The 16,673-nt window shown below is 39.5% G+C and overlaps 1 protein-coding gene across 2 annotated transcripts in view; it reads left to right on the top strand.

Moving 5' to 3' along the window:
- The window catches only part of PREX2 (phosphatidylinositol-3,4,5-trisphosphate dependent Rac exchange factor 2), a 274,795-nt gene that overhangs the window by 12,965 nt on the left and 245,157 nt on the right, over positions 1-16,673 (top strand). The window lies entirely within an intron of this gene.

Below are 16,673 nucleotides of genomic sequence, written 5' to 3'. Positions count from 1 at the left end.
ATTGCATCGGTAGACAGTATTAACGTCATTTAAACATGAATGAAGCCAGTTCGTAATTAAAATGATCATTATTTCCAGGAGTGTTCCTTTTGCCAGGCCTACTTCTTTCAATAGGATAGAGGCGGGAGAGTAACTGACATTCTGGTGGTCATAGAATGAAGTTTGATCATTAGGCCATGTTATATGGATGGGGCCTTTTGGTCAGTTTCTAGCAAGCAAAGACAATTAGCACAACTGTATAATCTTAGAGTCCAAAAGAGAATCATGCTATGGCTAGATGAGTCTAGCTTTCCTTTAAAATATGAGAAGTCAGTGTTTCCTGGATATTTTTCAGTGTGCTGATAATTCTCACATATAAATTGTACCTTGTCTGTATGCTGAAATTTTTTGACAGTAGCAAATATTCTTTGGGATTTAAGGTTTTTTTTAAGTTTATACTTAAGGTTGACTTAATTATAAGGAATATGATAAGTTAGGTTGTCAGAAAATTTGAGTTTAGTTGGTACTTGAATGGATTATTAATTTTAAACATAAGCATTTCTATAGTTGAGGATTTGGGTCAGATTCAACTTTAATGTCATCAGGAAAATATAAGCAAACCTTCATGAGAGATCCAAGTAGTCAGCCATGATATTTTAATACATTTTTAAAAGAGAAAAAGTCTGCTAACTAGATTTAAATAAAAAAAAAATAGAGCTTTACTATGTTGTATTATATATCCTCCCTAGAAATTGTTTCTTTTCCAGCCTGTCAGAATTCAAAGTTCCAAATTCTTTATGATATTCTAGAATGTTCTTTAGTATTTAATATGTGTTAAATAAAATTTCCAGTAACTTTAATCAATAAAGACAGAACTAAAAAAATCCATGAAAAAATTAGCACAAAATGAAATCAAAATGATTTTGTATTCATTTTCAAAACTCACTTATTTAACTTGCGAAAGACCTTGTTTTCAGTATAGTGTAATTTATGTATCAGGTCAATTTAAATGATAACTCTAATATGCTAAGCATTGTGATTTATCCCCTCCAATAATTGTTTTCAAAAACATAGGGTCCAAATATTTGGATTCTTAATGTTCTAGGGCATATTTATTGAGCTCCTACTGTGTACCAACCGTTGTCCTCTGCTGAGAGGATATATATGAGAATTAAAAATCCCTCATTCCACGGAGCTCCCACCCTGAACCAGGAGATACAAGACAAATGAGTATAATGGGTGATATATTGGCTTGTTTAAATAGCAAGGAGAATGAACGAAGCAGACGGGAAATGAAAATCTGTGTTTCGACATTTTGTATAGAACGAAAAGGCAGGAATTCACTCCTTTCTGTCACACTTCTTTCTGTAAGTCTCCCAAAGCGTTTGAAAATAACTTTTATTTTTTATTATTAATCTTAACAGGCAGTATCCAAGAGGAAAGTGCTAGTCAGGTCTCTTGTTTAACTCTTCAGCATAATTATAATTTAGAGATGAAATTAAATTAGATGCACATTGCTGATAAAGTTAATAGAACAGATTAGCAGAAGCAAGGTGGTTCTAAGATTTAAGCCTTTAACCAGTGGATTCTTTAGCTGTCATTCTCCAGTACATTCACTTTAATGTAATAGGCTCTTTTTGTTTTTTGGAGGTGCAAACTAAAAATGCCCTACCTCACTCTGTTGTGTGGTTATACCATCGAGGAGCTTATTTTGTAGAGAGTTTGCTAATACAGGTCCCAGCAGCTTTGTCCAGTGGGAATTGCAGCCGAGGCTAGAATTCATCCTCGGTGGGAAGCAGGGCTCAGCACAGCGAACCACTCGCTGGGAAGCTTCTGCTGGAGAGGAAGTGTCCTGTAGCACCGCAGTGGACTGAGGCATTGAACAAGGAGAGAGGGGAGGGCAGAGGGCGGGGGGGGGGGGGGGGGGGGGGGGGAGCGGGGAGGGGACTGGAAATCTTGAAAGCACGGCTGCAGCTAAAACCAGCTTTATAACCATTACCTTAGATGATCCCAGGTGAGTTCAAAGCTAGTATGAAGTGTTTTCAGATATTTTACTTATCTAAAGTCTTTCCCTAGGAGGGAACAGCAAGGGTAAGGAGTGTACCTTGCAACCCTTCCCCCCTTCTTGTTCTCATGGTATTGTCTCCCTGATGGCCCTGTAGAAGTGACTCCCTTGAGAAGTGAGGACAGCTGCATGCAGCTCCTTTGTGACCTGTAAAGTGTCATTGGGAGCCACTGCCAGAGACTGAGGGGGAGGGGAAAGGTCACTTCAGGACAGTGGAAAATACTCTCTTTCTCCTCAGCATCCTGGGGCCTTGTTTCTTGCCTTATTGTTAATAGAGTCTGGAAGCTCAGATCCTGAATTCTTTTTCAGGGTTATTTCTATAAATGGTATTTTTTAGGCCGCCTTTTATGGAGCTTCATTCTTTAGTTCACTGAATTCGTAGCACAAAGGAAGGGAGATAGATTTATTACTCTCGTCATTACCAACTTCAGAATAGAAATCGGTGAATAATTATATTAGGCTTTGAAAAAGTGTAACTGGAGGGAGGGGATTTAGCTGGCTGTATTTTTTGATAAGGTTCTGTGCTTTCCTCTTCCGTTTCTCTTTAGAGACCATTCTCTGGCTAATACATCATACAAGTGAAAAGGAAGTGCACAATTACCACCGAAAGTTGAAATCTTTTCCATTCACTGCTCCTTTGTGCTATTTGTGACTTGTCTGCCTGATTGTTTCAAAGTAGGGAAAAACTTGGGGTTCTTATCTATCCTTTATCAGTGGCACTGGTTTTGACTGTGGTTTGACCCTGACGCAACTGGGACACAATCGGCCGTAACACTAACAGCCGTTGTACCAAGCCACGAGAACGTGTACAGAATATGTGCAATGAGCTTTAAAGGCAAGATTTGTCTAACGAAATAATGCAGGATACAGGGCCTCGGAGGGAAATCAGATATAGAACATCCCTTTAACTGTAACAAAATGTTCAGTCTCATCAGTAGCTCTTACGTGGGGCTTTGAGATTTTCTGCTTCACTCTGCTCAGTATCTAGCACTCATCAGCATTTATCATCAGTGTCTTAGTGCTCATCCGGGTCATCAGTCCCAAAGGCCCAGGCGGAGGCACTGAGCGCTGGTGGTGCTCATTAATCAAGCGCACAGTGAATGCCGTTGGGGTGATCACTGGGAAGCTAGGCTGGATTTAGAATTTAGTCTAAGATAACATACCAGAGGGTCATGAAAGGAACTTGGGTCAAGGGTTAACACAGCTGAGGTCTCTGTAGTCTGTGACAGAGCCAAGGAAGCGACTTCGGAGGATGTCTGCCACCTTTTATACTTGAGAAATGTGGTTCCTTGTGCCCAGCCTGTTCCCATGCACCTTTCTCTGGTCATCCCCTATACCCGGTCCCCTTCAGGATCCTCTGGCGGAGACGGACTGGACTGATGGGTAGTTTAGAGGATGGACTTTAGGCTTGTGATGATTTCTAAAGGATGGATGATCCCATAATAATAAAGATTAGGACCAATATGGGTAACCCAAGGTGAGAGAGATTATGACTGCTTTTATTAAACTGGTTTCCTTAGATGATTAGCATAATCATTTGAGCCAGTTGGTTCACAGTTACTCCCTTAGTCCATTTTCCACCTAGGAAGGTTTATTAATGTTTTACGATTATTGTATAATTTAGAAGAATACTGTAGACATCAGGACTTTCCTTAATAAATCAAGTCTGGTCTTATCTAGAGACTGAGCCATTAGGAAAAGCTTGAAAACTATCCTGACAGCTTGTTTGAGGGCTGCTATTTATTTTGGTCCGTAGGCTCACTTTCTACCACTGTGTAAACGTTAGAAGCATCTTCTTTCAGGTCACATGTGGTTCCAGGTAGACACCTGAAATAGGTTGCTCCAAACACAAGGAGCAGAGTTAGAGAATCTTTTCCCATCCTCTGAGAGCCTGACTCCAGTCTTAATATCCTATAATTCAAGTTTCTATAGCTCCATTTGTTCTAATTTCCAGCACCTTAAATATTTATTCCCCTTGATTGTTTATACTGTTCTTATACTTTGTTTAGAGATTCAGGAAGTGTGGAAAAATAAAAAGAGAGAAATCAGTTATCTCCATTTTGGGAAGCCACAGAGCGAAGTGGTTTTGTTTAACTTGATGGTGTCTGTTTGAGTAACAGTTGTTGAGAGTGAGGTTAAGATCTGTTTCTTGGTGTCATAGTTTCTAAATTTCATGTAAAACAGTACATGAATAAAATAGTTTTACAATTTTCATGTAAAGCTAAGGTTGAGACACAGTTTAGTCTTCAAACTGCCACTCCAACACCAAACTCAGATGAGAGCAATTCCTATTCATATGAAGAAATACCGTAGTGATCATTAGCCTGTCAACAACATGGGATTAATTATGCCAGTAAAAAATAACAGTACCGCTAATCTGATTTCACGCATCTGTGTCTCTGATGGAACCAATTTACAAATAAAGGCTGACATTGTATTTTGGAGTTCTCAGCCCCACAAACCCACTCCAGAGACTGGGTAGGGCTACCAGTTTGGGAAAATATACCCAAAATACTTGGAGTTAAGAGTTCTCAGACCTGTAGCTACAAACTCATGTTTTCTTGATCAACAAGTAGTCCTCTTTTGACTTCGGAGTAAGAAATATGAAATCACTCAGGAGAAAACTCTTCTCCTCCTCTGAGATCCTGATGCAATTGATGTCATATGTGGGGCTACTGACTAGAGCCTGGAGACTCAGGTCAGAGCCTGGGGGTGCAGGGCTCCCTCTAGCCATCTGCTGACAGCAGGGCCTGCACTATCTGAAGCCAGTTAGCATTTATATTCTGATACTGATTTACTTAATGCAAACCAATTCTTTTTTGTCTATCACTCTAGTGACAAAGGGTGAAGGCCTGTGGTTTTTGAGTAGATTAAACTTTTGATGGAATTGTTGGAAAGGCTGTCTCATTCCATGCTTTTGCTTTTGTAGAACAGTGATTAAAATGGTCCAACGGAAGTGTTGGTGTAGCGGGGTAGTGGGGGATCAAAGTGGCCTGGAGTCAGATAGTGGATGGCCTTGAATGCCAGAAGTCATTTAGGACTGATTTAGTAGACAAAGGAGAGAAGGGGAGGTTTTGGAGCAAGGGAATTACAGAATTGAGCTCTGATTCAAGAAGAGTCATCTGGCCAACAGGCTTTTAGCAATAGATTGTATTAATGGCTCTATAGGGCACAGGTGAGACCAGAAGAGACCAACCCATTAAGCTTAGTAAATGTCAGAAAGACTAAATCGTTGGGGATATGGTGATGGCCTCACTCAGGACCAATTTAGAATCTCAGACTGGGGAGAGCGGGTGGGGAGTCAGGAGTCAGTATTTTTAAAAAGCTCTGTAGCTGATTCTAATGTGTAGGTAGGGTTGAGAAATACAAGGAAATGAATAAAATGACATTAACATATATATCAATCAAGGATTGAGTTAAATAATGTTTTTCCAATATGCCCCTAAAAAGTTGATCAGGGTGGGTTAAGTTGTGTGCTTGCTTCCTTGAAAAGTGAGAACTCTGAGATGACAAAGAGGAGCAAAAGGAGGTGAGAATTGGTGTGCGTTTATGGAGTAGTTTAAAAACCACCACTAGAAAGAACGACATTTTGAATTGGTCAAAATGATCAGAAATGGAGCAGAGTGACCACAATCATGGGCCAGAGCAGGCTTTTTCTGCAGTTGATCGTGAATAGAGATTGTCTGATTCTCTCCTTCCACGCTTTGCTCTAGTGCTCCAGATACATACATTTCTGAAAAAAGGAATACTTTTTTTCTTTTTAAGTACTATGCAGTGGGAGAGTTAAATTAGCTGCTTGGCACAGTGAGATCTGATTTCTGGGCCTTCCACTACTTACTAGCAAAAGGGGGAAAGTAAATGATGTGTGCCAAGCAACTCCAGATGCTGAAAATTTATGTACATCCTCGTTAGCCTGCACAACAGTCCTGTGACGGAGGGATTAACCTCCCAGTCTCCTAGGAAATAAAAGGAGGCTCAGACAGGTTCACTGGGTTCCAAGAGAGCACACGTCTCCTCTTGCCACCAAGCCTGTGCTATTTCGTCTCCCCGGTGCTGTCTCAGCATCGCTGAGAAGCAGTGAGGCGAAACTTGGAGTGTTTTGTAATAAAGGAGAGCACAAAGATCAGTATTCTTATTGTCGTTAGTTATTGTAGAGATGGCCCAGATGGATGGCTTGTTCAGGATGACAGTGACCCTCTCCTCAATGAGACACTTCCTTGCAGGACGCTGCTCTCCCTGTCTCTCCTCCTGCCTCTGTGCTTCACTGTTTCAGAGTCCTTTGCTGGTTGTTCTTCTTCTCCATGATGTGTAGCTGTTGGAGCCACATGATATGTTTCCTGGATCCCAGGAGTCATTGCTCTGACCCTTTCTCTCTACCTCCATTTATTCCCTTGGCGACCACCTTGAACTTCAGCCTTGAATTTCTGCCTTTCCTCCTGGCTGGCCAATAGGTAGCCCAAATGTAACATGGCCGAAACCAAACTCCCGAGCAGCTCCCCTTCCCCCATGCCACTCTCTCCCTGCCGCACCTCCTCCTTCTGAGACCTTACCCATGTCAGTAGACGACAACTTCATCTTTTCCTCATATCCTGCATCTAATACTGCAAATGCTTTTTTGCTTAATCTTTAAACAATATCCACAATTTAACCGCTTTTCACGACCTCTGTCTCCTCCTGCTCCCCTGATCCAGCAGCTTCCTGCATCCCTGCAACCAGGGATTTATCCAGTAGCTGGATTGATTCTTTACGAACATGTCAAGTCATTTCACTTCTTTTCTCTCAACCCTCCAAATACTTCTCATCTCCTTCAGAGTAAAAGCCAAAGTCCTTCTGGTGCCCTGGGGGACCAGACCATCTGTACTCCTCCCCTTTACCTCTTTGATCTCATTTCCTGCTAGCGTTTCCCTCACCCTCTTCTATTCTCTTTACTGATCCTTCAAGATGCCTGGCATGCTCCTGCCTCAGGGCCTTTGCACTGTTGTTCCCTTTGCTTGGAATGCTCTCCTTCTAGATACCCCATGGACAGCTCCTTCGCTTCCTTTAGGTCTTTGCTCAGACGTCAGTTCTCAGTGAGGCCTTCCCTGACCACCGTATTCCGGAGTGCAGCCTTTCTGTTTTCAGCCCAACACTCACCATCCATCCACCTTTCCTGCTTTAATTTCTCTAAAGCACTTGCTGACACACTAAATACCTTCATTATTTTGTTTGTGTACGTCTGCTTCTTCTCCTGCTAGAAACTGAGCTCATGAGGGAAGGGAGGCAGCTCATGACCATTTGTTTATTGCTGTTTGCTCACCCTCTCGCACAATGCTAGCACATCGTTGGTGTTCAAAACGTTTTTTGAATGAATTGGTGTGAGTCATACTCAATATCATGTTAAGGTATAGAAATATTTTTAAAAACCCTTTTTTGAGAAAAATTCTGGAAACATTCGCCACATATTGGAAAGGTTTTAAAGGTCTAGTAAAGGCCTAAAAACTTGAGTCTGATCTGTAAATGTTGAGTTTAACACAGTAGATAATATGATAACAAAATGAGTGACAAGAAGGGATACACTGACAAAATTAACTTGTAAAACTAACAGTAAGTAAATGTTGAAGAAGAAGCTAGAGAGAAATGAAATGAGTCAGGAGACTGCATTTATACAATGCCATACAGTGGACACCCAATAATACTTTTCAGCAGTAATGAAAAATACTGGTAGTGGAAAAGATATTGTTAAACTTTTGATTAAACTTAGGTCGGAAGCAGTCAGCTAATTATTTTCCTGAGTAAAGCAATAAGACAACAGTAATTAGAGGGAAGTACTCTTGATGTGGGAAAGGAAGTGTGCTACTTTGGGAAATAAGGATGTTGTAGAAATTAATATTTTAGTCTTTAGAGGATTCCCATAGGGAATGGATGTGTTTTCCAAAGTCCTTTGTTGTGGCGAGATATGGAGAGTTGTTTTCTAAGTGCCAATTTGTGAGCATACGCGTATGGATACCAAGGGAGATTTGAAGCGCGAGAAAGTGATTTATGTGAAGCCACTTGTCTGATGCCATGGCCATAATGGTTTGGTTTTGTTTTTTGTCTCATCCCATATGTGTAAGGTGTAATTAAAGTTCACTGTTGTGAGTGGCTCAGATGCCTTTGCTTTTGGCTGTAATAGTAATAGTTTGATTTCCAGTTGCAGTAGTTCCTGTAATAAAGTCCATTGGCGATCTCCACAGAACGAAAGCTATTGCTGTTATACATGAAGAAGGAGAAAAAAAGTGTCACGTTAATTTATTTCTCTCTGTGGGGTTACTTTATGCTAGAAGATTTAGTCAGACCTTTTGTGTTGAAAAGTACGAGTGAAACCTCTTCTGAATTGCATTGTTGCTTGTAGCTGCTGTGGAAATTCTCTCCCAAAGCTTTCAGACTCGTGACCACATTGCTGTCTTCTCTGTTGCGTTTACTGCTTCCTTGCCCTCTTTGAACTCTTCCCCAACCTGGTTTCTTGACCCTTCTCTTTAGAAAGACTCCTGAAGGTTTCCAGTGCCCGTCTTTTAGCCATCTCTTAACTCTCTCCCCATTTTGAACTTCCTTTGCTTCCCTGTGGCATTTGACATTGTTGATCAACATTACTTTTTTGAAATTCCCTCCTTGTGGGGCATCCCTTAGGTTCGTTGAGGGTAATAATTACCGCCTTTGCTTCCGACTCTCATTCTTCGTTTCTCATTCCCTTTTTTACACAACTTTTATTTTTTTCAGTAAGCTTATCAACTCCTCCTGAGCTCTACAATTGCCCTTACATAAATACAATTCAAATATATCACTCTGATTAAGATCTTGAGTCCCGAGGTCATGTCTTCTACATACAGGACAGTGCACTGTGTGTCTCGCTTTTGCCTCTAACTCAACATGTGCAAAATTGAACTCACCATTTTCCCTTAGAAGACCCTCACCCTCTTTTACCCTGCTTCTTTCTGTAATCGGCATTCTCCAGCCTCTCTGGTTTGGAAGCCTCGGTGTCATCTTGGTCTCCTTATCTTTCATCTCCTATGTAACCAGTCTCAGTGCACTGTTGATTCCCCTTTCTAAATGTCTCAGACCTCTACTGCTTATTCTATGAATTAATCTCCCTCTCTTCAGGGGAGATATAACAATGAGAGAGTGGGCAGAGTGATAGCCATCCAAGAGACATGCCACATTCATCTTCCTAATGTAGTCTTTTCATCTTTTTGTTTCTTTTGTCATAGCCCTCACCTACTTGATGCTCACACATCCTCACTTCTCAAATCGACATTCTAGAGCCTTTATGAATAGTTCCCTATCATACTTGTCCAAACTTACCTACCATAGCTACTCCAAAGAACCCTTCCCATAGGGTTAGTTTGATTCTCATGTAATCCAATTAGCCATCTTATTGATGTACCTTTCTGGCTCTGCTTATGTTATTCTTTCTGTTGGGATAACCTCTCCCTTCATCTTGAATGTCCATATTCCCCTTGACTTTCAAGACCTGATTCAAATATTGCCTTTCTGTAATGACACCCCTTCCTAATCTGTGCTATACCACTCTTACCTTGTGTCACCTCCCTTCTATTTTATTGTTCATAAAACAAATTTCGTCACTTCAGTATTACTTGTCTTGCACTGCCATTTATATGGTTTTTGTAATAATTATTTGCATAGACATCGCAGTTTACAAAACATTATATTTGTGTCTGATAAAGCAAGTTGGGTGTTTTACAGTTGGGAACAGTAATATTAGTAACAGCTTCAGAACATGTGGGTGGTGAGAGTTACATGTGAAATGGAAGTAGAACCTAAGTGTTAATCCATGTGCGCTGCTTTTTCAATTATTCTAAGGTTCAAGGTGCTTTTACTTATTGTAAAATTTAACACACTTTTTTCTTCGTAATTTCCATAAAACCTAGCATATGTCATTTACATAGTAGATGTTGAGTATGTTGTTTGCTGATTGTAATATATGCTATAAGTAATCAAGAAAATGTTCTCTGAATTTTAAAATTGTCCTTACATTTACCTTTCTGCACTTAGAACGGATTGAAAATTGGAGAAAAGGTGAATTATTACTAAACATGGCTTTGATGTGCTCTCATAAACAGCTTTCTTAAAATAGTTTAAATTGTAGGGACCTCATGTTTGAAAGCTCTTCTCTCAGTGTTGCTTTCGTGCTTCTACCCTGGACATAAACTGATGACATGTAATTTTGCTGGTATCTTGGTTAAGAAGAAACAGCATGACTGCCAGATTGAAAAAGGCAAAAAAGTGAGAATCCATAGAATTTTTAAATCATTCTAATAAATTGATTTTGAAAGTGCAAATTTGAGCATTTTTCATGTCATCTTCTAAAAATATATTTTAGTAGACGTATTTTTTCTCTTTCAATCTATAGAAATAAATAAAATTTATATTTTCATAGGTATTATATTTTATAACATGGCATGAGATCAGTTAGCTAAAATCCTGTTTACAAATATTCTATTTTATTAAGTTTTGGAGTTAATGTTCCCACATAAGGAGTAACAAAAGGATGAATGGAAGGCAGTTGACTTTTTTTTATTGTTTTGGTAGATTAAAATGGTATGGTTGGCAAAGTATGAGGGTGAGAAACTGTTCCGACTATAAATCATGCAAATTCTGAGGATTTGTTTGGGACTGGATACAAGACTATGTACTAAGTAACTAACTTAAGAAGTTACTTAACTTTTACTACGATGAATAGTTATGGCACTCAGTTTTCCTAACCTGGAGATAATATAATCATGTCATTTTAAAAATAGTTGTGTTTCAAATTCACTTATTGCTTAGGTCTCTTTCAGTTTTACTGTCTTCTTCATGTAAGGAGATAAACAATTGGATATTAAATTAGTTGTAAAAATAGGTACAAAAATGGGCAGTTTTTGTGTTCACATCCAATGTCTGTTGTATCCTGACTGCTACCTCAGAGCTGGCTCCTGATTCCATCGCTGCTGTGTATTTCACCTGCCACTCTTCCATCTGGGCCTTTGCATCTCTTTCTGGAGGTCTCTGAACTGGTTTCTTCCTTTATTCTTTCTTTCTTTCTTTCTTTTTTTTTTTTTTTTGGTGAGGAAAATTGGCCCTGAGCTAACATCTGTTGCCAATCTTCCTCTTTTTGCTTGAGGAAGATTGTTGCTGAGCTAAGATCTGTGCCAATCTTCCTCTATTTTGTATGTGGGATGCTGCCACAGCATGACTTGATGAGCGGTGTGTAGGTCCATGCCCAGATCTGAACCTGTGAACCCCAGGCTGCTGCAGTGGAGTATGCAAACTTCACCACTACACCTCCAGGCTGGCCCCTATCTTTATTCTTTCTTCATCCCTCCTGCACTGCTAAGAAATTAAATTTTATAATGAATGTATGGTTTGTACTTTATCCCTGACTTTGTAAAAAGTGTGGAACGGCTCACCATGACCTATTTAAAAACCAGTCCAAACTCATGGCCTTCTGTGGTGGGGGCCTCCCTGTCTTTTGAACAATTATAAACAAATGAACCAATGGTTCTGGTTGATGTTACCTGTGCATAGCCTGTACTTTTCTGCCTCTATCTCTTACTCCTTATTTTTCTCCAAGGATCTGTAAGCCAGAACTGTGCCTTTTTCACATTATTATTCCCTATAATTAATTCCTCATGTGGTGCCAGTCCTATAGTGAACCTGGAGAATGAATAAGTGAACAAATGCCTTTAAAGTGAAACAAGTAAATCTTGGTTTATATCTTTTTTATCTCTTAGATTTCCAAGTGTATAGTAGTCTCTGAATAAACTGAATATAGGAGAAAATGAGAGCAGTGGAATTGAACAAAGAGTTGGATGGATATTATTATGAATAGATTGTGTGACAGGGAAGCAGTGCCTAAATATTTTATTTTAGCGTGTAATTATAGCTTTTCAACCATATTCATCTAGTATAGATAGTATTTATCAGGAATTCATAGATGGTTTTTGGTTAAATGAGTGCATGAGTTTTTTCTCATACATTTTTAAGCTTTTGATGAAATGATAAATCACTGCGGCAGTTGCTTCCCCAAGTCATCTTCCCGATGAACCAAACTTCCCATAATCACGCCTTGTGAAAGGAAGCACCTTTTCTTTGACTCTGGACTGTCTTTGTAAATTGCTGTTGACTGATGACTCCAAGGTTAGGTCATAAGAAGCTTTTTGCAGATTCTTCCTGGGTCTCTTGGAGCATTTGCTTTTGGGATCCTCCCCCTTGAAGCCAGCCTCCATGAAGAAACTGTGACAATCCTGAGACCACCATACTTTGAGAAGCCTGAGCCATGTGGGGAGGCCCTGACGTGTGAAACACCTTGGAGAAAGAGGGGGAGGGAGAGGTTAGGGAAGGAAGGGGGAAGGGGTGGGGGGTAAAGAGAGGCAGATCAAGATACACCAAACCGCCAGACGTGTGAGGGATGAAGGGATGAAGCCGTCTCAGCATGGGATCCTCCAGCCACCCCAGCTGATGCCACATGGAGCAGAGATGAAGTGTCTGGCTGAGCTCTTCTCAAATTCCTAACCTACAAAATCCTGACCCAAAAAATTATGAGCAAAATAAATGATTGTTTTAAGCCACTAAAATTTCAGCATTGTTATGTAGTGACAGATAAGTGAAATGTAACATACAGAAACATGTAAATCATCAATACATTTCACAAATTGAATGCATCTGTGTATCTAGCACTTGGATCAAGAAACAGAATATTGCACTGTGGAAGCCATTCTCATGTCCCCTTCCAGTAATGACCTTCTCCAAGGGCAACAACTGCTCTGACATCTAGCACTGTAGATACTTTTGTCTGGTTTTGAATTTTATGTAAGTGGTTTATCTGTTATATACTCTTTTGTGTCTTGCATCTTTCACTAATCATTATGTTTGTGTGATATATCTGTGGCTGTAGTTCAAATATTCTCATTGCTATATAGTATCCCATTCTAGGAATGCATCACAATTCATCCATTCTCCTGTTGACGGATGTGGGGGTGGCTTCCCGTTGTTGACTATTATGAAGAACCCTGCTATTAACATTCTTATGAATATCTTTGGTAAACGTATATACACCTTTCTGTTGGGTGGTTTTTGAATTGTCTTATGACTGTTTTGTACTTGTTAGTTTTATCTTTATAGGTAGCCTATGTGCCAGTTTAGAGTATAATAATTAGGTTTAGTATTTTTTCTTTCTCATCATCATGCCCAGCATGTGGAGTTCATAGTTTAGAGTGGTTATTAAGGATATATACATTGATTGGTCGTTTAGAAGTTTTAAAGCACGTATGTTTGGCTTCTCCAAAAAAGTTCTAAATTAATCATAGTTTACACTCCAGTTTTTAAGTACAAAAAATAGGAAATATCCTTTTAATTAGACGTTTTTGTTGATTTAATAACAGCTTATTGGAAAATATTTCGTCTTCCCAGAGCTATTGTTTGTTGTTTTGCAAATAGCATGAGAAAGAAACTCACTTTGTTTCTTATAATGGTAAAAAAAGGAAACTAGTGAACAACTGAGGTTTCTGTGTACTGTTATCATGCCTGAGAGTTGTAAGCTTCCGTGAATCATTTGTTAGGATAGAACTGGTAAACTATATTGGTGTGTGTAACCTGAAAATAGTCTTAGAGCACATATTCTCTATTTTGATGAGTTATGTATTTTGAGCTGCATCATATCATTTACTGTAATATAAATTAATAGGTACTAAAATTATAATTTTTTTCTTTACATCTACTCATCTTGAGGAATTTCCTTGTTTTTCGCTGTAACATTTGGCCTATTTACATAAAAAATTGCAATGATAAAACTATTTCAAATAAGCCATGTCTGATTGTTTTCAGTCCCAGCACATTCACTTAAATGCCAATACCATATGGAAAAGTTTGACTCGAATATGCCAGATTTTCTTTTTGGTGAAGTATAGCTCTTAGACAAAAAATGAGTGACATGGAGATTCAAATTAATGTCAGATGGTTTTATAGTTTGTGGTTTGTGTTTGTGGTTTTTAACTCTGAAGAATCAGGATACATAAAAAGATTAAAGAATCTTTTTAATTACCAAGTTTAAAATATGTGTATTTATAAACAAATGCCATGCATTTTCTATCTTGGTTTATCCTTGTTCCTTTAATTGCTAGTATTTTTTTTAATACTGTGATGTCTCTCGCATCTTCCCATTCATTTATTTATTCAGCAAATATTTACTGAGTATTTTCCTTGGGGCAAATACTACTCTGGGTCCTGTCATTTTCGTAGACGTGGCTCTTTGGAGGAGATCACAGTCTATCAGGAATACCAGCTTCGTAGACAGATACTTACAATATGGCCTATAATAGATATATGAGCAAAGTGGGATCAGAGCCACTCATTCTGCCTAGGGGAGTCCAGGAAGTTTTACAGAGTAGATAAAATTGGAACTGAGACCTGGAGGAAGTATAGGAATTTGAATAAAGAAGGGGAAGGAAAGATCTGTGCAAAGGGAATAATGTAACACAAAGGCACAGAGCTGAGAAAGGTTTGGCGTGTTCAGGAAACAGTGGTAAGTTCCATTTACTTAGAGCTTAAGGCACGTTGGGGTGAAGAGGCGAGAGGAACAGTGGGGGCGAGGTGGTACGTTTGGTACGTTACCATCCCACTGCCAAAAATGAAGCTTCCAGTCTTTCCTGTCTCCTCCTTTTTAACTTGGAATATTGCAGTAATCTGGGAATTGATAACCCTTTGCGGAATTGGCAGGAGTTGAAGAAAAGATAGGCTTTTGACCAGCAAAGAGAACAGGATTGGTTGTTGCAAAAAACAGAAAGGAATATGGAGAATGGGAGCAAACCCCCCAGCATATTCTCAGAACAGTAAGTAGATCAGTTGGCCATTCCTGAAGTAGAGATGCTACAGATGAAATGAGATCACCATTTGGAGGGAAGCCTCCATGAGAGTGCTGTAGAGCACTGAGCCTGGCTTTCTCTGTTTTATTTTTTTGTCTCTATTCAGTGGCCCCGGGTGAAATTCCAGAAGGCAGCTAGATGGAATAGATGCTAAAGTGGTTGCTATCACAAGTAAGCAACAAAATGATTTTTGATAAGAAGATATAACGGCCTGAAAATGAGAAAGAAATTTAAAGGCATAAATACAAATTTCTACAATTCTACAATTATTGGGAAAAAGATGTTAGGTGTTTTAAATAAATGCCTAAAATAAGGGAACAGGATTCTGAGACTAAGGAAGCAAAAGTTGCCGCACCAGGAAGACCGGGATAAAGGAGGGAGAAAGTGTCTCTCTACCCTCCATCAAGGAATTTCCTTCAGTTCTAGGGGCCGTATTTTAAGAGAGAATTATGGAGAAGACAGTGGCCAGGGGAAGGTAACCATGGTACTGAAAGGTCTGGGAACAGTATTGCAGGCAAAACAGATGATGAAACTGAGGCTTAAACCCGTTAATTTGATAAAGGAGACAAGATGGTTGTAAGCAAGACTTGTCTAGAGGAAAGACAACAACCAGTAAGTGGAAGTCCAGGGAGTAGAGGTAGTTCTGTGATGAGATGATCTTTCTAGTGATTTTCCTGGTGACTAGGGAGTAAACAACATTGGAATAAATACCTCTAGGATAATGAGTGCCCTGTGGCCTGGGGGTGTTCAAGCTGTGACTGGGCACCAGCTTGTCAATGATGCTATGAGTGGTGGGAGTTTTACCTAATCACCTTCAGTGCCACTAGAAGATGTCTGAGAGTGTAAAACACGACACTCTTGGTGTCCTTAAGATGTGTGTGAAGCAGATGGCCTCAGCTGGGTGCATTTAGGAGCGCTGAAGCCATGAGACCTGGGCCTGAGGTAGGGCTGTGTGCTGAGAGGTTTCCTTGGAGGTTTGACTGGTGGGAAGTGCCTTAGTTGCTAAATTGAGATGCATTCAATATAATCGCAGCCACTAGGAAGTGAGTGCCTGTTAGTGGGCGATTCTCAGCTGGGTGCTTCGTACGTACTATCTGATGATGTTCACAACAAACTTTGATGGTGGGTTTTTTATCCACTCCCCGTTTTACCAGTGAACAAATAGGGGTTAAATAAATTGAGTCCAGCTGCAACATTTCCTAGCTGTGTCACTTTGAGAGAGTTACGTAATGTCTCTGTGCCTCAGTTCCCCCATTGAAAAGTGTGGATAATAATAATGCCTGCCACATAGGTATCTTGTGAGGGTTAAATGTGTCTGGTACATAGTAGATGCTTAATAAAAGTTCACTCTCATATTTTAATTATTATTATGGCTCCAAAGCTCATGTTGTTTGCACTACAGTAGCACCTTGATTTCCCCTCAGGTAGCAGTGGATGGAAAGGAATATGACAATTTGCAAAAGAAATATTGAAAAATATTAAAATCTTCATTCTTTACAGGGAAAATATTTAAAAAAACATATGCATTCCATTTGGGAGTTTGGTAGAGAGCCCAGAGGAGTTGATGATCACATGGATAGACTTACATTTTTATGTATAAGAACAGCTTACAATGTTTTGACTCTGTATATCCTTCCTCACGCGCACAACGTCTCAAAGCCAATCTAAAATGCTACCTACTTTATAAAACTTTCTCTCATCCTCAAAATGGAATGAGATTATATTTTTCTTTAAACCCCCACAGAATGTTCCTT

Source organism: Equus asinus, chromosome 12 (genome assembly GCF_041296235.1).
Source record: "Equus asinus isolate D_3611 breed Donkey chromosome 12, EquAss-T2T_v2, whole genome shotgun sequence".
NCBI lineage: Eukaryota > Metazoa > Chordata > Mammalia > Perissodactyla > Equidae > Equus > Equus asinus.
This window is presented reverse-complemented; position numbering and strand designations above follow the sequence as displayed.